The following is an 18,537-nucleotide window of genomic DNA, read 5'->3' as shown; positions in this document are numbered from 1 at the left end:
AGCAAGTGCATGCTGTGCACAAGTTATATGGATGAAAAACACATTAGAAGATTACAAAGTTAATCTTAAAAATATTCCCATTAAATGTGATAACACAAGTGCAATATGCTTGACTAAGAATTCTATACAACACTCAAGAACAAAACACATTGATATTAGACATCACTTTATACGAGATCATGTTACTAATCATGACGTAACCATAGAGTTCGTTGACACTAAACATCAACTAGCTGACATTTTTACAAAACCTCTAAGTGAAGAACAATTTGATTTCATAAGAAGAGAATTAGGAATGTTGATGTGTCCAAATAGATAAACTAGTCAAAATTATTTTTCAAACTTTATTGAATGATCAAATCACTTGATTGCCATGTGTTGAAATGTTTTGATTTTTGAAAAACTGATCTTGTCCGAATGCATGAAAGAATTCATCTCATTTTCGGATTCGCTTAACAGTTGGAATGACAAAAATCAAATACACTCTTATGAAAAATATTTTGAAATGGATTTGATAAAATGACTTTCCTCCTTCATGCACAAAGGATTATAACAAAAAAAAAAAAAGGAGAAGAAGTATTCAAAGCATTATACGTATCATGCCTTCCTTTATATGCTTGATAACTAGCTTATATTGTTCTCCTGGTATCACATCTACCATGCTTTTTGTTGATGACAAAGGGGGAGAAATATATGAATTGATGCTATAAACACTGATGCTATGATTATGCCATGCCTGTATCATCAAGAGATATATGAATAGATGCCATATATATAAATGCAACACTTGCTAAAATATTTGAAATGTGTACATCTGCTAAAATATTTGAAATATGTACATCATGTAATGATATTAAAATCTTACATCACAGCTTTACATGTTGATATCTTACAATATGATGAATTGTTACAATTACCATCATTCAAAATTGTTATGTAAGAATGAATGTCAAGCCTTGACATCATCTTCAGAGATGTCACTTGAATTCTTAGGTCTTGAATTCAAGAATGACTTATCTCAAGTATGGCATGTAGACAGGGGGAGTTAAGGTTAACTCCATTATCAATTGATTATCGTCATCAAAAAGGGGGAGATTGTTGAATCTCGGATTTTGATGATGAAATCAATTGTCATTTATTGTCTAACCTATATGTTGAGATAAGTGTGCTGGATTAACTACGATGAAAGTAAGACATGCAGCACGAGTTGCGCCGGAGTCATGACAATGATCACGTTGGGAGTTCGAGAGCTCGACGGAAGTTCGGACAGTCGTCGGAGGTTATGTGGGAACAAATCCGAGAAGTCCATAAGCTTGCCAAAGAAGCTCGTCGGAACTCGCCAAGTGTATCGTCGCAAGTCCAGGAGTTTGCCGGAAGTCCGCAGGAGAATCACCGAGAGTTCATCGGATGATCGACGGAAGTTCGCCGGAAACTCGCCGGAAGAAGCGATTGATGCACCGGAGCAAGCTGCAGAAATTGTCTTAGGATTTATCGTAGTTAGTACAATGATTAAGTTGGAAATGGGAGGTGATCCCATTAGCTTAATCTTGGGACAATTGGGCCCCTAAAAAACCTAAATTGGGCCGAATGGATCAACCCATTCGGACCCTGATTGCTGTGGGAGGTGCAACCGCCCAAGCCAGGAGGTAGCACCGTCTGGGCTAAGTTTCCCAGGGAGACTGGGCAGTGCAACCGCCCCAGCCAGGAGGTGCAACCACCTGGGCTCAGTCTCCAAGCGAGACTGGGCGGTGCAACCTCTCCTGACAGGAGGTAGCACCGCCTGAGCTCGATCTTCGAGCTCTGGCAAGCGGTGCAACCGCCCCAGTCAGGAGGTGCAACCGCCTGAGCTCGGTATTCGAGCTTTGGCAGAGAGGTGCAACCGCCCCTGACAGAGGTGGCACCGCCCAGAGGCTCAGTCTTCGAGCTCTACCAGGCGGTGCAACCGCCCTAGTCAGGAGGTGCAACCGCCTGATCCCGGAATTCCGGGAATTGACAGTTTTGAGCTCCAAATTTGAACTGGGTTGGGGCCTATAAATACCCCACCCATTCAGCACTGAAAGGCAGCAACATACACTCGAAATCTTGATATCTTTTTGTGATTCTTAGACTCAAAATTGTTGTAAAGGCCAAAAGTTCTCCTCCCTTTGTTCTTCAAAGTTTTGAGTTGTAAAGAGAGGAGATAAAATTTTTGTAAGGGTTGTCTCCTAAGCCCGTCAAAAGGAGTGAAACTGTAAAAGGGTGTTTGGCCTTCGCCTATTGAAGGAAGGCCTCTAGTTGACGTCGGTGACCTCGTCGGTGGAGGAAGCCAAAAGTGGAGTAGGTCCAGATTGACCGAACCACTCTAAATCTCGGTTTGCATTTACTTTGAGCATTTTATCTTTACTGCAAACCTCTTAAATAGCTACTGCCTTCTGCGCTTTTATGAACGAGTTTCTAAGTTCAGAGCTTTCGAATCTGCGTTTAGATGTAAATCAGCTTTTTCGTACGATCATTACATTTCAGTTTACGTTTACGTTTTTATTTCAATCACAATTGCAAACTACCTTCTGTGCATTTATAAAACATATCTCAAAGTTCAGTATCTTCAAAATTGACATTTAGACGTAAACCGGGTTTATCGTACGAACGTCGCATTTCAGTTTGCGCTTGCATTCTGATTTTCATCATAAACTGCAAACTGCCTTTGTAGATTTACTTTAACGTCATTTCACTTAATCTTAAGTTAAAGTAATCTTAGAATCGGCTTTTACATCGAAATCATTTTTTTATCAAACAAACGCAGCTTTCGGGTTTAATCGCTGAAAAATTTCCGCTGCACTAATTCACCCCCCCCCTCTTAGTGCTCTTGATCCTAACAATTGGTATCAGAGCGGGGTTAACTCTCAAACGGATTAAAACCCAAGAGAGATGGCAGAGATGGCTTACGCCGGAAACCAAGAGGGCCATTCTATTACACGTCCACCCATGTTCAATGGGACGGACTACACCTATTGGAAGACCCGAATGAGGATCTTTCTTATTTCTATGGATTTTGAACTTTGGAATCTTGTCGAAAACGGTTTTTCGAAGTCTTCTCTTCCAATGATCGATTGGAATGATTTGGAGAAGAAGGCTTTCGCTCTTAATGCAAAGGCTATGAATTCCTTATTTTGTGCACTTGATAAAAACGAGTTTAACCGTGTTTCAACTTGTGAAACCGTATTTGATATTTGGCATACACTCGAAGTGACTCACGAAGGCACAAGTAGAGTGAAAGAGTCAAAAATCAATCTTCTGTTACATTCTTTCGAACTTTTCCGAATGAAACCGAGTGAAACCATTGGCGACATGTTTGCCCGTTTCACGGATGTCGTCAACGGTCTAAAAGGACTCGGAAAAAGTTTTTCGGATTTTGAGCTCGTAAATGAGATTCTAAGATCCCTTCCTAAAAGTTGGGATCCTAAAGTCACTGCTATTCAAGAGGCAAAAGATCTGTGCAACTTTCCTCTTGAAGAACTAATCGGGTCATTAATGACCTACGAGATGACTTGCAAAGCTCATGAAGAGCAAGAAGACATCCTTCCAAAGAATAGGAAGGATATGACACTTAAAACTTCAGAAGACCACTTGAGAGAAAACTCAAGTGGTGAGGACTATGACGATGATTTGGCACTTATAACAAGAAAATTTAAAAAGCTCATTAAAAGAAACAAGTTTAATAATGACACAAAAAACAAACTTAAACCCAAGAAGGATCAAGTTATTTGCTATGAGTGCAAAAAGACGGGACACTACAAGAGTGATTGTCCCCAGGTCAAAAAGAGAACATCAAAGAAGAAGGCGCTCAAAGCAACAAAGGATGATTCGAGCGCGTCCGAAGAAGAGGAGTCCAACACCGAGCAAGTTGCTCATTACGCCTTAATGGCCATCGGAGAGGAGGTAACGAATTTAATAGATGCAGATTTATCTTTCGATAAATTATTAAATGCCTTCCATGACTTATTTGATGAATGCAAGATTATCAATAGAAAATACAAATTGCTAAAAAAGGAGCATGATAGTCTTACTTGTGATTTTGATAAGTTAAAAACTGAATATCATGATAGTTTAAATTCATGCATCAAATGCCATGATCTAGAAAGTCTCCAAAAAGAAAACTTGCTACTTAAGGACACCTTGAAGAAATTCGAGGTTGGTAGCAAGTCATTGAACATGATCCTTGCAAACAAGGGTCACGTTCCCAAAAGAAGTGGAATTGGATTTGTGAGAAGTTCTCACCAAAATCCAACCACCTTCATAAAAGGCATCATCTTACATGTTCGACACCAAAACAAATGCAACTTTTGTTGCAAATTTGGACATAAGATGCATTATTGTCTATTCAAGAAAATTAGTCCAAGCAAATTGATTTGGGTTCCTAAAGGAACCATGATAAATTCTATGCAACATGATAGACAATATAAATCTATTTGTGAGGCACCCAAAAGCAAATGGGTACCTAAAAATCATCCTTTCTTGTAGAAAACTAAACCATCACAAGCTAGGAGCAAGAGATGGTACCTTGACAATGGATGCTCAAGGCATATGACCGGAGATCCATCTCAATTCTCTAAGCTCACTAGCATAGACGAAGGCTATGTCACCTTCGGAGACAACAACAAGGGTAAAATCACTGGCAAAGGAACCATAGATAACAAATCCAACTTCTTTATTGAAGATGTTTTGTTAGTTGATGGTTTAAAACATAACCTCTTGAGCATTAGTCAATTATGTGATAAAGGATATATTGTCAGATTTGAATCTAATGCTTGCATCATTGAAAAACCACACAAAAACATATCTATGATTGCATTGAAACAAAATAACGTATACACTATTGACATCAATGATTTGTGTAATGAAATAAAGGAAGGCCTTCGCCTATTGAAGGAAGGCCTCTAGTTGACGTCGGTGACCTCGTCGGTGGAGGAAGCCAAAAGTGGAGTAGGTCAAGATTGACCGAACCACTCTAAATCTCGGTTTGCATTTACTTTGAGCATTTTATCTTTACTGCAAACCTCCTAAATAGCTACTGCCTTCTGCGCTTTTACGAACGAGTTTCTAAGATCAGAGCTTTCGAATCTGCGTTTAGACATAAATCGGCTTTTTCGTACGATCATTACATTTCAGTTTACGTTTACGTTTTGATTTCAATCACAACTGCAAACTGCCTTCTGCGCATTTATAAAACATATCTCAAAGTTCAGTATTTTCAAAATTGACATTTAGACGTAAACCGGGTTTATCGTACGAACGTCGCATTTCAGTTTGCGCTTGCATTCTGATTTTCATCATAAACTGTAAACTACCTTTGTAGATTTACTTTAATGTCATCTTGCTTAATCTTAAGTTAAAGTAATCTTAGAATCGGCTTTTACATCGAAATCATTTTTTTATCAAACGAACACACCTTTCGGGTTTAATCGCTGAAAAATTTCCGCTGCACTAATTCACCCCCTCCCCTCTCTTAGTGCTCTTGATCCTAGCAATATATACAATCATAAAAAGATAATTATTTATCATGAGTTCGTATCCTTATACAACTTAAACTTATCATTCCATAAACATGAGCAGTCCTTTAAACTTTTACAATACATAAGTATCAATATATCCTTAACACTACATCAGAAGTAAAGTATACTATACAACAAAAACCTATCAACCAACAAAGATTAGCCCAAAAATCTTCTAGTTTTTCACTGCTTCAACTCAATTCTAGCTTTTCATTGCGTGACAAGCTACCCTAAAAAATTTATATAACAACGGGGTGAGCATAAAGAGCTCAGCAAGCGACTAACATATCCATGGCGATAGAAGAAGTTCAAGCAGGCTTAGTATCAAAATAACAAAAGTAGAAATACTAGTGTTCATTTGAAATCATCTCATTTGATATAAAAGTCACAAAGGGTTACCTCATTCAAAAATAGGCATTAGATATAACAATAAGAGAAAGGAAATTAGAGCATTTCATTGGCAAAAGAAACATTTAGGCATGTATCAAATGGCACATGAAGCATTTAGGTGCATATCAAAGGCATAAGAGTGTTTAGGAGCATAACAATAACATATGAAACACTTTAAAGTATAACAAGTGAACCGAATAATAAACACAAGCTTGTATGTCATTTTTGATATAGCATTCATTCCATTTTTATCCAAAGCATAAATATAAACTCATAAGCAAAGCTTTGGATATCATATCAAAAACATAAAGGGCATTGTGGGACCACATACATAATATAATTCATCCATTTCAAGATGACCACCAAGCATAAGTCTCCCACGTTTGGGAGCTCCATCCATCCACGTCTGAGTGAAGTCAATGGGGGCCGGCAGAGCATCGCAGGCTCTATACATAACTCCCTTTACCATTTCTAACAAAGGATCACAATATCCCACAAGACACCAGAGTACAAAAGAGTAGTATGAACAATAACATTAGCATATATCGGAAGCACATGCGGAACAACGAAGATATGCGTGTGCCTTTATCAAACAAGGAAATGCAAACAAAGCATTACATAATAAATTTCAGATATACAACAATTTTAGGATGAAAATTATAATAATTTCAAATGACTAATATAAAGCTCAATTGAAGAAGAATTTAGCATAAATCAAATTTCCAATAGAATGAAACTTGAATAGGCAAAACTCAACAAAGTTTTCAATTCTGGCAGAATTCGAATGATACATTTCCTGATTTGTTTGAGTGACCAAGCATGCTCCAATTCACTTAAAATATGTGTCATTGGAAAGCTATATAAATCTATTTTTAGATGAACTCAGATTTATAATTTTTTTTTTATTGAGTTCCTAACAGGAAGTTACAACGAATAGAGTAACGGAAGGTCAAAATTGATCATCTCTGTTTTGCAGAATTGATAGAATCAATTTAAACAGATGTTTCAGAAAACAAACATACTTCAAAATTTTCAATTTAGGTGTCAAAAGAAAGATATGCAAATCTAGTTTCAAAGAACAAGTTTTACATTATTCAGAATTTTTACTAGAGAGTTATGAGCAATTTAGTAACAGAAGGTCAGAATTAATTATCTCTGTTTTGTAGAATTGATAGAATCAATTTGAATAGATGTTTCAGAAGGCAAACATACTTTAAAATTTTCAAATTAAGGTGTCAAAAGAAAGATATGTGAATCTAGTTTCCAAAGAACTAAGTTTTGTATAATTCAAAATTTTCACTAGAGAGTTATGAGCAATTTAGTAATAGAAGGTCAGAAGCTGTAGTATTTGTTTTACCGAATACATGAGGTCTTTTCATTTATATGTTTGGATAGGTAAATTTACTCTAAATATTTTATTTTTTTACATCAAATGAAAGCTCTATAAGTCTCCTTTCATATAAAAGAGGTTTTTCCTGAATCCGAATTTGGTGTAAAAAGTTATGGCCACATGAGTACTAAAAAGTCAAAATCTGAAAAATTCCAGATTCAACATTTGATGTATAAACGGCATAGATATCTTACATGCAGCCACAATCTTCCAATTTTCTCAAAATCAAGGTGAAAACAAGGATCAAAATTTATCTCTAGGATAGGTTATAACATTTGTCTTAAAAAGTTTTGATTTACAAATGTGGGGGAATTGATGCAATGCCTTAAGCCAAGATAAAACTTCTTCTTCTTCAATTCTTTCTCTTTCTCTTCTTCTTCAATTCCTTCTCCTCTTCTCAAGCTACATTGGCTCCAAAGTTTCCCTTAATTATGCCTTAAATTACTTAGGTTTGGCTCATGCTAAAATAGTGAGGTGGCAAGCATGCATGGAGGTTTAGGTGTCATCTTTATAATAAATACAAGTGGCTCATCCTTACTAATGTCACAAGTCATCCATTTTATTTTATTTTATTATTTTTTTCTTAGTGTGAATCTTTCATAAATCACCTCCAATTAATGAGATTCATATTTTAGTCCCTCACAATACTTTCAGTATATATAAAAATATATTTAGTGCTAAAGAATTATTTAAAAAATCCTCATATTTACAAATAAGTCATAAATTTTTAAAAAAATGAGGGATGTTACAGTGGTACCACCCTTGTCAAGCGGTGGTACTGCTAGTGCTCGATCTCCGAGCTTTGTCAAACGGTCATACCGCCTAGACTGAGGGGTGGTACTACCTAGTGTCAATCTGTAGGTGGTGGTACCACTCAATAATGGCAGTGGTATCGCCAATACTCTAAAATCCGAGGATGTGATACTTTTTTGCTCTAATTCTGAAGCCATTAGGGCCTATAAATACCTCACCTTTTTCTGCATGAAAGGATACGAAAGTGTGAACAATATCTTGAAATCTTATGATGTTAAAAGTGTTTTAAAAGTACAAAGAGTCCTCCTCCTCCCTTTCTAGTATTGTGATCATTCAAAAGAGGTGTGAGGCTTGTAATCAAAGCTCGGTTACTCTCGATTTGGTTTAAAACCCAAAAGAGATAGCTTTTGCCGACGATCAAGAGGGTCATTCTATCACTCGTCCTTCCATGTTCAATGGGACGGATTACACGTATTGAAAAATTAGGATGAAGATCTTCTTAATTTATATGAATTTCAAGTTATATAATATTATTAAAAATAGATTTTAAAAGTCTTCTCTTCCAATGAGTGAATGGAATCACTTGGAGAAGAAAACTTTCTCTTTGAACGCCAAAGCTATGAATGCTTTATTTTGTGCTTTGGATAAAAATGAATTCAATCGAGTTTCTATTTGCAAAATGACTTATAACATTTGGCATACAATTGAAAACACACACGAAGGCACAAGTAGGGTTAAGGAGTCAAAAATCAATCTTTTGGTTCATATTTATGAATTGTTCCGCATGAAACCAAATGAGACCATTGGAAATATGTACACCTAGTTTAAGGATGTCATCAATGGTCTAAATGCCCTTAGTAAAAGTTTTTCTAATGTTGAACTTATTAATAAAATCTTGAGTTCCCTTCCAAAGAGTTAGGACCCTAAAGTAATGGTCATTTAAGAGGCCAAAGACTTGAATAACTTCCCTCTCGAAGAACTTATCGGGTCACTAATGACCTATGAGATGACTTGTAATACTCATGAAGAGATTGAGAATAACCTTCCAAAGAACAGGAAGGATATGACACTGAAAACTCATAAAGACCACTTGAAAGAAAGTTCAAGTGATGAGAACTATAATGATGACTTAGCACTCTTGACAAGAAAGTTCAAAAAATTCATAAAAAAAAATTTTAAATGACACTAAAAATAAAATTGAACCCAAGAAAGAATAAGTTATATACTGCAAATGCAAGAAACCAGAATATTTCAAAAGCGAATGTCCCCAAGCAAAGAAGAAGCAACCAAAGAAGAAGAAGACGCTTAAAGCAACTTGGGACAACTCAAGTGCATCCGAAGAAGAGGAGGTAACCAACAAAGAGCAAGTTGCTTACTATGCACTAATGGCCATCGAAGATGAGGTAAGCAGTTCATTAGATGCAAATTTTTATGATTTATTTGATGAATGTAAATTAGTTAGTAAAAAATATAAATTGTTGAAAAAAGAGCATGCTTCTCTTGTTATTGATTTTGATAGATTAAAAATTGAGCATGATGATAGTTTAGCTCCTTGCACAAAATGTGATGAATTAGAAATGCTTAAAAAGGAGAATTTGCAACTACATGAAACCATAGAAAAATCTAAAATAAATAGTGAATCCTTAAACATGATTCTTGCAAGTAAAAATCATGTTTATAGAAGAGATGAAATCAGCTTTATGAGTAACACTCATAAAAATCCAACCATCTTTGTTAAAGGCCTAACTTTGCATGTTTCACCCCGAAATAAACATAAATTTTGTTACAAATTTAGACATGTTGCTTATCAATGTTCGTTTAAGAGATGTAGTCTACACAAATTGATATGGGTTCCTAAAGGAATCATAAAGAACTCCATGCAAAATGATAAGTTAAGTCGATCGATTTTTGAGGCACCTAAATTCAAATGGGTACCTAAAAATCACACTTTTTTGTAGAAATATTTACCATCACAAGCTAGGAGCAAGAGATGGTATCTTGATAGTGGATACTCAAGGCATATGACCTAAGACCTATCTTAATTCACTAAGTTCACTAGCATAGACGAAGGGTATGTCACCTTCGGAGACAACAACAAGGGTAAAATCATTGGCAAAGGAACCATAGGCAACAGATCCAATTTTTTGATTGAAGATATATTGTTGGTTGATGGCTTAAAGTATAATCTTTTGAACATTAGTCAATTATGTGATAAAGGATATATCATTAGATTTGAATCTAATGCTTGGATTATTGAAAAACCACACAAAAACATATCTATGATTGTCCTAAAACAAAAAAATGTATATACTATTGACATTGATGATCTTTGTAATGAAATATGTTTTTCAGTTTTGAATGACAATGCTTAGCTTTGGCAAAGAAGATTAGGTCATGCTAGCATGAAACTAATCTCTCAAATCTCATCTAAAGAACTTGTAAGAGAAATTTTAAATATTAAGTTTGTTAAATATAATGTATGTGATGCATGTTTGTCAGGATCGAGTCGGCACTAGGGGGGGGGTGGGGGGGGTGAATTAGTGCAGCAAATTAAAACAATGGTTTAAAATTCTTTGTATGTTAAAAATGATCTCGGAAGATAACTTGAAAGAGTGTTTGATCATAAGGGTAGTGAAATCCAAGTAAAAAGGAAGTTAAGCTATTGCAACGTAAGTAAATAGCGATAATAGAAATACAAACTAGAATTTATAGTGGTTCGGTCGGTGTGACCTACATCCACTTTCGATTCCTCCTTTGTTGAGGTCACAAGCATCCACTAATGGTCTTCCTTCAATAGGCGAAGACCAACCACCTCTTTACAATGCTTTCTCCTTTTCATGGGTTTAGGAGATAACCCTTATAAGCCTCATACCTCTCTTGAATGATCTCAACTCTTAGAAAGGGAGGAGGAGGACTCTTACACCTTTACAATACTTTAACACCCTAAGAATTCAAGATTATATTAACACTTTCATGCCCTTTTATGCAAAAAAGGGTGGGATATTTATAAGCCCCAATGGCTTCAAAATTGGAGTAAAAAAGTGTCACATCCATAAATTTCAGGGTACTAATGGTACCACCGTTATTATTGGGTGGTACTACTGCCTGCAGACTGACATTGGGCGATACCACCACCCAGTCTGGGCAATACCACCACTTGACAAAGCTCGAAGATCGAGCTCTAGCGGTACCACCACCTGGTAGCATTAACGGCTGGCAGTACCACAGCCTAATCTAGTGACTCAATCTCCTAGGTGGTCTGGCCAGTGGAACCGCCCAGATTGAGTGGTGTCACCATCGGCCGTGACTTCAAGTGCTGAATGGGTTGTTCAATCCGGCCCAATTCAGTCTTGTTAAGGGCCCAATTGGCCCCTAACTGAGTTAGTGGGATTACCTCTCAATTCTAACTCAACTTAAGTTCTAACTACAATAATTAAGACATTTAACAAAGTATTCTTATTTTGGTTTGTCAATTGTTCTTCCAGCGAGCTTCTGGCGATCTTCTGACGAACTTCCAATAATCTCTCGGCAAACTTCCTGCAAGCTCCTGAACTTCACGACGATCTTCTTGGCGAGTTCCGATGAGCTTCTTTAGCAAGCTCCTGGACTTCTCAGTTAATTCTGGTAGAACTTCCGATGAACATCCGGACTTCCGACGAACTCTCAAACGCCCAACGAAATCTTGATCTTGACTCCAGCACAAAATTTGCTTTATGTCTTACCACTATCGTAGTTAATCCTACACACTTATCTCAACACATAGATTAGATCAAACGATTTTACCAATTGATTTCATCATCAAAATCCGAGATTCAACAATCTCCCCCTTTTTTATAATGATAACTAATTGGTAATGGAGTTAATGTTAACTCCCCTATCTATATGCCATACTTGAGAGATTTCAAACTTAAATTCACAACCTTGAATTCAAGCTTTAATCAATTTTAATTAGAAATCACATGCATTGTGCATCATCATAGTTTTAAGTCATCAAGATATTAAATGCATAATTTCATCACTTCATTCATGATAAAATATTTCGGGCATAGCCTTACATGAAATGTCATCATGATATAATTTGTATGATAGCATTCAAAAGTTCACAATATTACATAATTATATAGTAACATTAAAAATTATCAGCATTAAAGAAATCATAACATCAAAGTGAACACAACATCAAAAGTTCACAACACTAAAGGTTTACAACATAGAAGAGATCACAACATCAAAGTGAATACAATATCAAAAGTTCACAATATTAAAGTGAGAGATTCCATCAACTTCTCCCCCTTTATTATCAACAAAAACACATGCACAGTTATTCAGGTGATGGCAAGTCAAAATGGCAAAACAAAGTATTAAGTTATCGATGAATCTGCTGCAACTCGATTAAAATTTGATCTTGATATTGTTTAAATTAATCCATTCGAGTCCTTATGTCGTCGGCAAATGAGGAGGGTGCTTGTTCTATTGGAGGTGTTGCCTCAAAAGGACCAATAGGAGGAGATTGATGTTCCCTAAATATTAGTGTTTCAGGTTCTGGATCAGGTGGGAGAGGATCAGTCCTTCTAGGTAATCTAGTCCAAGTCCCATTTCTGACTATACATCTTAACCTTCTTAGCATATTTCTATTTATGATATTAAACCAATCTAATTTCAAGATTTCTTCATCAAGTGGAATGACTATGTCATATGCATGGATTAATCTAGTAATCAAGCCATAATATAGAAGCATCATATCCTTTTTTGATAGTTCGATCATGTTTTGTTGTATTAGGTAACCAAAACAATTATCATGTTCCTTCATAATCTAATACATCATACCTAATTCCATTTAGCTAACTTCATTATGATGATATTGTTTTGGGAGTATAATACTAATCAAGATGTGATGAAGCAATTTGGTGTTGAAGGGTAGTAAATGTTCATAACTTTTTGGAAGAATAGACAAGTTTGGATTACAAAAAATTATACCTAAGGCATCAAAATAAGTGGTCCCAACTGATTCTTTGTCTCGTTGTCCTCTAAAGTAACAACCTCTCCTTTTCTCAGCAATTCCTATGAGGTTGCAAATTACACTATCCGTAATGGGTATATGATGTCCTAAGAGATAAGTGGAGACCCTATCGTGTTCATCCACATGCAAGTTGTTGTAAAACAACCTAACAAGTCTAGGATAGATAAGATCACTTATTTGAAGGATTGGGAGGATATCTAGGTTAGCAAACCATTGAATTGGTTCCAAATTGCTCAATTCCTCTAATTCTACATAATTCCCCTTATGAACATTTCTAGTCTCTATGGTTGAAAATTTAAGGGCATATTGAGGAGAATCAAAAAGTAGGGAGTCATAGGTTTCATCTAACCTCCTCTTTCCTTTGTCCCTTGAGGATCTTCTAGAAGTCATGGAGACTACATTTATTAAGAACAAATAAGAGGCAAGAAGAAGTACTGCAAAGAAAGAAACGATTTGGTTTAGGGATTACCTTAGTAGTTTCACCTTCTTGAGATTGATCCTTGATTTAGTAGAGAATAGGGATTATTTTGAGTTACTAGAGAGAGAGCAAGAGGAATAACAGATTTGGGGCTTTTTGGAGAGGTGTAGAGTGAGTTGGGGTCGGTTCTACCGTCGGCCCTAACTTGTCTTTATATATGGCAGGTTGTGAGCGGTGGCACTTCTAGCTGGGCGGTGCGACTGCCTACAAGCAATGACCACTGGTAGTGTTACCACTAGTTGGGCAGTGCCACCGCTACCGCCAGCTAGGCGGTGCCACCTCCTATAGGCAGCGACCACTGGCTGCATTGTGTAGTGCAGATTTGTGTGGTGCCAACATTATGTGTTTTCATCGTGCAAGATCTTTATCATTATGTGGTGCACACACTTATTTATACCAACATCATATAAGATTTTTGAAGTTCTACTTTCGTAAGAGGAGAAAATTTGTATGGAAGAATTTATATGGCTCATTAAGCATACAATAACTTCATGATTCAAATCTTATCTCAAGTGAAGAAATAATAGTGAACGATCTCAAAAAATAGAACTCAACTAAGAAAATCCAGAGAAAAATTTAAAGAGGAACTCATGTATCAAAGAAATTCAGCATACCTAATTCTCTTCTTATAAAATTAAATTGTTCCTCAATCAAGGGTTCTACAAAAATATCGGCCAATTGATGCTTCGTATCAATGAATTCTAAGACTACATTATGATTATTAACATGATCTTGTATAAAGTGATGTCTAATATTAATATATTTAGTTCTAGAGTGTTGAATAGGATTTTTCGTTACATATTACACTTATGTTATCACATATTATGGGAATATTCTTAAGATAAATTCCATAATCTTCTAATGTATTTTTGATCCATACTACTTATGCACAACATGCACTAGCCGCTATATATTCGGATTCGGTCGTAGATAGTATAACCGAGTTTTATTTCTTGGAAGACTAAGAGACAAGTGCATGACATAAGAATTGACATTTTCTGGATGTGATTTTTCTAGCTAATCTACATCCAGCAAAATCCGCATCAGCATAAGCAATCAATTCGAAGTTTTCATATTTTGGATACCATAATCCTAAATTGGTGGTTCCTTTAAGATATCTAAGAATTTTTTTAACTACTTTAAAATAAGATAGCTTAAGATTAGATTGAAACCTAGTACAAAGTCCTATGCTAAATATGATGTCCGATCTAGTTGCGGTGAGGTATAGTAAACTACCTATCACACCTCTATAAGCTTTTTGATCAAAGTTTTCTCCACTTTCATCAATGTCTAACTTAGTAGAGGTACTCATAGGAGTATTGATAGCCTTTGAACCATCCATATCAAACCGTTTGAGCAAGTTTATGCATATTTTATTTGACTAAGAAAAATATCATTACAAAGTTGTTTGATTTGTAAGCCTAAAAAAAAAGTTAGTTCACCCATTAAGCTCATTTCAAACTCTTGGCTTATACTCTTGGCAAACGATTCACATAGAGATTCATTTGTAGAACAAAAAATAATATTATCAACGTAAATTTGAACAATAAGAAAATTATTTTTAAAATTTTTAATAAACAATGTAGTATCGACCTTGCCTTTAGAGAAATTATTTTAGATAAGAATAGAGTTAAGTCTTTTATACCAAGCCCTTGGGGCTTGTTTTAATCCATAGAGAGCTTTAGTCAATTTAAACACGTGATTAGGAAGATTATTATTCTCAAATCTGGGAGGTTGTTCAACATAAACTTCTTCCTAAATAAAGCCATTAAGAAAAGTATTTTGGACATCCATTTAAAATAACTTAAAATTATTACTACTAGTATAGGCAAGGAGCATTCTTATGGCTTCTAATCATGCCATAGGAGTGAAGGTTTTTTCATAATCGATACAATCTTCTTGTTTGAAACCCTTGGCCACTAATCTATCCTTATTTCTAACCATGATACTAAATTCATCTTGCTTATTTCTAAAGACCCATTTAGTACCAATAATTAAATGGTCATTTGGCCTCGGAACAAGCTGTCACACCTCATTTCTATCAAACTAATTCAACTCTTCTTACATTGCGATAACCCATGAATCATCTTTCAATGCCTCATCAATACATTTAGGTTCAATTTGAGAAAGAAAAGTGGCATTGGTATAAAAAGTTTTATGAGAAGAATGAGTTTGAACCCCTTTTGATGTGTCTACTATGATTAGCTCCTTAAGATGAGCATCTACGTACTTCCATTCCTTGGGTGAGAATATTTCGGAAGAATATGCATCCAAGTTACTAGTTGAAAGAGAAGGTTCATTTAAATTCAAAGCATCAAAATGAAGATCATCATCAAACTTATTTTTCCTAAATTCAGAAACTTCATTAAAGATAACATGAATAGGTTCTTCTATAACCAAAGTTCTTTTGTTAAAAATACAAAAGGCTTTAGAAATAGAAGAATAGCTAAGAAAAATCTCTTCATCGGATTTTACATCAAACTTTCCTAAGGCATATTTTTCGTTCAAGATAAAATAATTACAACCAAAAACTTTAAAATATGAAACATTGGGTTTTTTGTTGTTCCATAATTCATAAGGAGTTTTGAAAAGTAATGGTCTTACTAGAACCCTATTTATGATATAGCATGCCGTATTAATAGCTTCGACCCAAAAATATTTGGGTATGCTATATTCGTTCAATATGGTTCTTGTCATTTCTTATAAGTTTCTACTTTTTCTTTCTACTACTCTATTTTGTTGAGGATTTTTCGAAGTAGAGAAATTATAGTTGTATCCATTAGATTCACAAAAAATTTAGAAATCACGGTTTTGAAATTTGCCACCGTGATCACTCCGAATTTATGAAATCATAAAGCATTTTTCATTTTGAACAAGTTTACAAAACTTTAAAAAATACCTAAAGCAATCATTTTTGTGTACCAAGAAGTATGTCCATTTGTATCTACTATAATCATCTATAATTATAAAGTCATATTTGCTATCTCCATGAATTAATTTGTCCAAACAAATCCATATGGATCAATTGCAATGGTCTAGAGGTGCTTATTTGATTCTTTGGTTTGAAATTACATTTTATTTGTTTTCCTAGTTAACATGCATCACACATTATCTTTAATGAACTTAATGTTAAGAACACCTCTTACAAGTTCTTTAGATGAGATTTGAGATATTAATTTCAAGCTAGCATAACCAAATCTTCTATGCCAAAGCCAAGCATCGTTATTCAAAATCAAAAACTATATTTCATTACAAAGATCATCAATGTCAGTAGCGTACACATTATTTTATTTTAGGGCAATCATAGAGGAGTTTTTGTGTGGTTGTTCAATAATGCAAGCATTGGATTCAAATTTAATGACATATCATTTATCACATAATTGATTAATGCTCAAGAGATTGTGCTTTAAGCTATCAACCAACAACACATCTTTGATCAACAAGTTGGATTTGTTACCTATGGTTCCTTTGCCAATGATTTTACCCTTGTTGTTGTCTCCGAAGGTGACATACCCTTCATCTAGGCTAGTGAGCTAAGAGAATTGAGATGTGTTGAATCTCATATTTTGATGATGAAACCAATTGATAATTGTGTTTATGATTTAATCTGTATTTTGAGTGACGCAGGATGCTTCGATCAGGATGAGACAATTAAAGTAGAAAAAATCATGTTGGGCCGGAGGAACATGTTAGAAGATTGGACGTCGGGTTGGTGGATCGATCGAAATATCGACAGAAGGCTTCGGGACGTGGACTCGGGCATCAGGCCAAGAAGAGCAGGTATTGCACCAAGGATATCGGAGTTGCGGAGTTAACTAGCCGATTGGACAATAGGTCGCAGGAGAGGATGATGCGTCGAAAAATCGGATGAAGCGTCGAGGGACCAATGACATGCCGGACAACTTGATTAATGCTTAGTATTAATTGTCTAGATTGAAGTTTGTTTTACATGTGTAGGATTAACTACGATGGAAGTAAGATATGCAGTAGGAGTTGCGCCGGAGTCAAGGCCATGATCACGTTGGGGGTTCAAGAGTTCGACGGAAGTCTGGATGGTTGTCGAAGGTTCTACGGGAACAAATCCAAGAAGTCTAGGAGCTTGCTAAAGAAGCTCATTGGAACTCACCAAGTGGATCATCGCAAGTCTAAGAGTTTGCCAGAAGTCCATAGGAGCATCGCCGAAGGTTCGTCGGATGTTCGCCGGAAGCTCACCGGAAGAAGCGATTGACGCACTAGAGCAAGTTGCAGTAAATGTCTTAAGAAATATCGTAGTTAGCATGTAGATTAAGTTAGGAATAGGAGGTGATCCCATTAACTTAATATGGGGGCAATTGGGCCCTTAATAGACCCAAATTGGGTCGAATGGATCAGCCCATTCAGACCCAGATTTTCTAACCGATGATGGCATCGCTTGGGTCGGCGGTGGCACCGCCCAGGAGCTCAGGAAAGCTAGGTGGTGCAACCGCCTAGGTCAAGCGATGGTACCGCCTGGGCTCAGTCTCCGAGCGAGACTAGGTGGTGGTACTGCCCCTGTCAGGCGGTGGTACCGCCTGGGCTCAGTCTCCGAGAGAGACTGGGTAGTGGTATCGCCCCTGTCAGGCGGTGGTACTGCCTGAGCTTGGACTCCGAGAGGTAGTACCGCCAGGACCCCAAAAATCTAAGAGATAACACATTTGAGCTCCAAATTCAAACCAGTTTGGGGCCTATATAAACCACACCCTTTCCTGCATGAAACGACACTGAAAGCTTGATCTTACTCTATGATTTTAGAGCTCAAAAGTATTGTAAAGGCCAAAAGTTCTCCCTCCTCTTTTCTTTCAAGTTTTGATCATTCAAGAGAGGAGTGAAAATTCTGTAAGGGTTGTCTCCTAAGCTCGTCAAAAGGAGTGAAACTGTAAAAGGGTGGTTAGCTTTTGCCTATTGAAGGAAGGCCTCTAGTAGATGCCAGTGACCTCATCGAAGAAGGAAGCCAAAA

This window comes from Musa acuminata, chromosome BXJ2-3 (assembly GCF_036884655.1).
Source record: "Musa acuminata AAA Group cultivar baxijiao chromosome BXJ2-3, Cavendish_Baxijiao_AAA, whole genome shotgun sequence".
Lineage (NCBI taxonomy): Eukaryota > Viridiplantae > Streptophyta > Magnoliopsida > Zingiberales > Musaceae > Musa > Musa acuminata.
Note: the sequence above shows the minus strand (reverse complement) of the source record.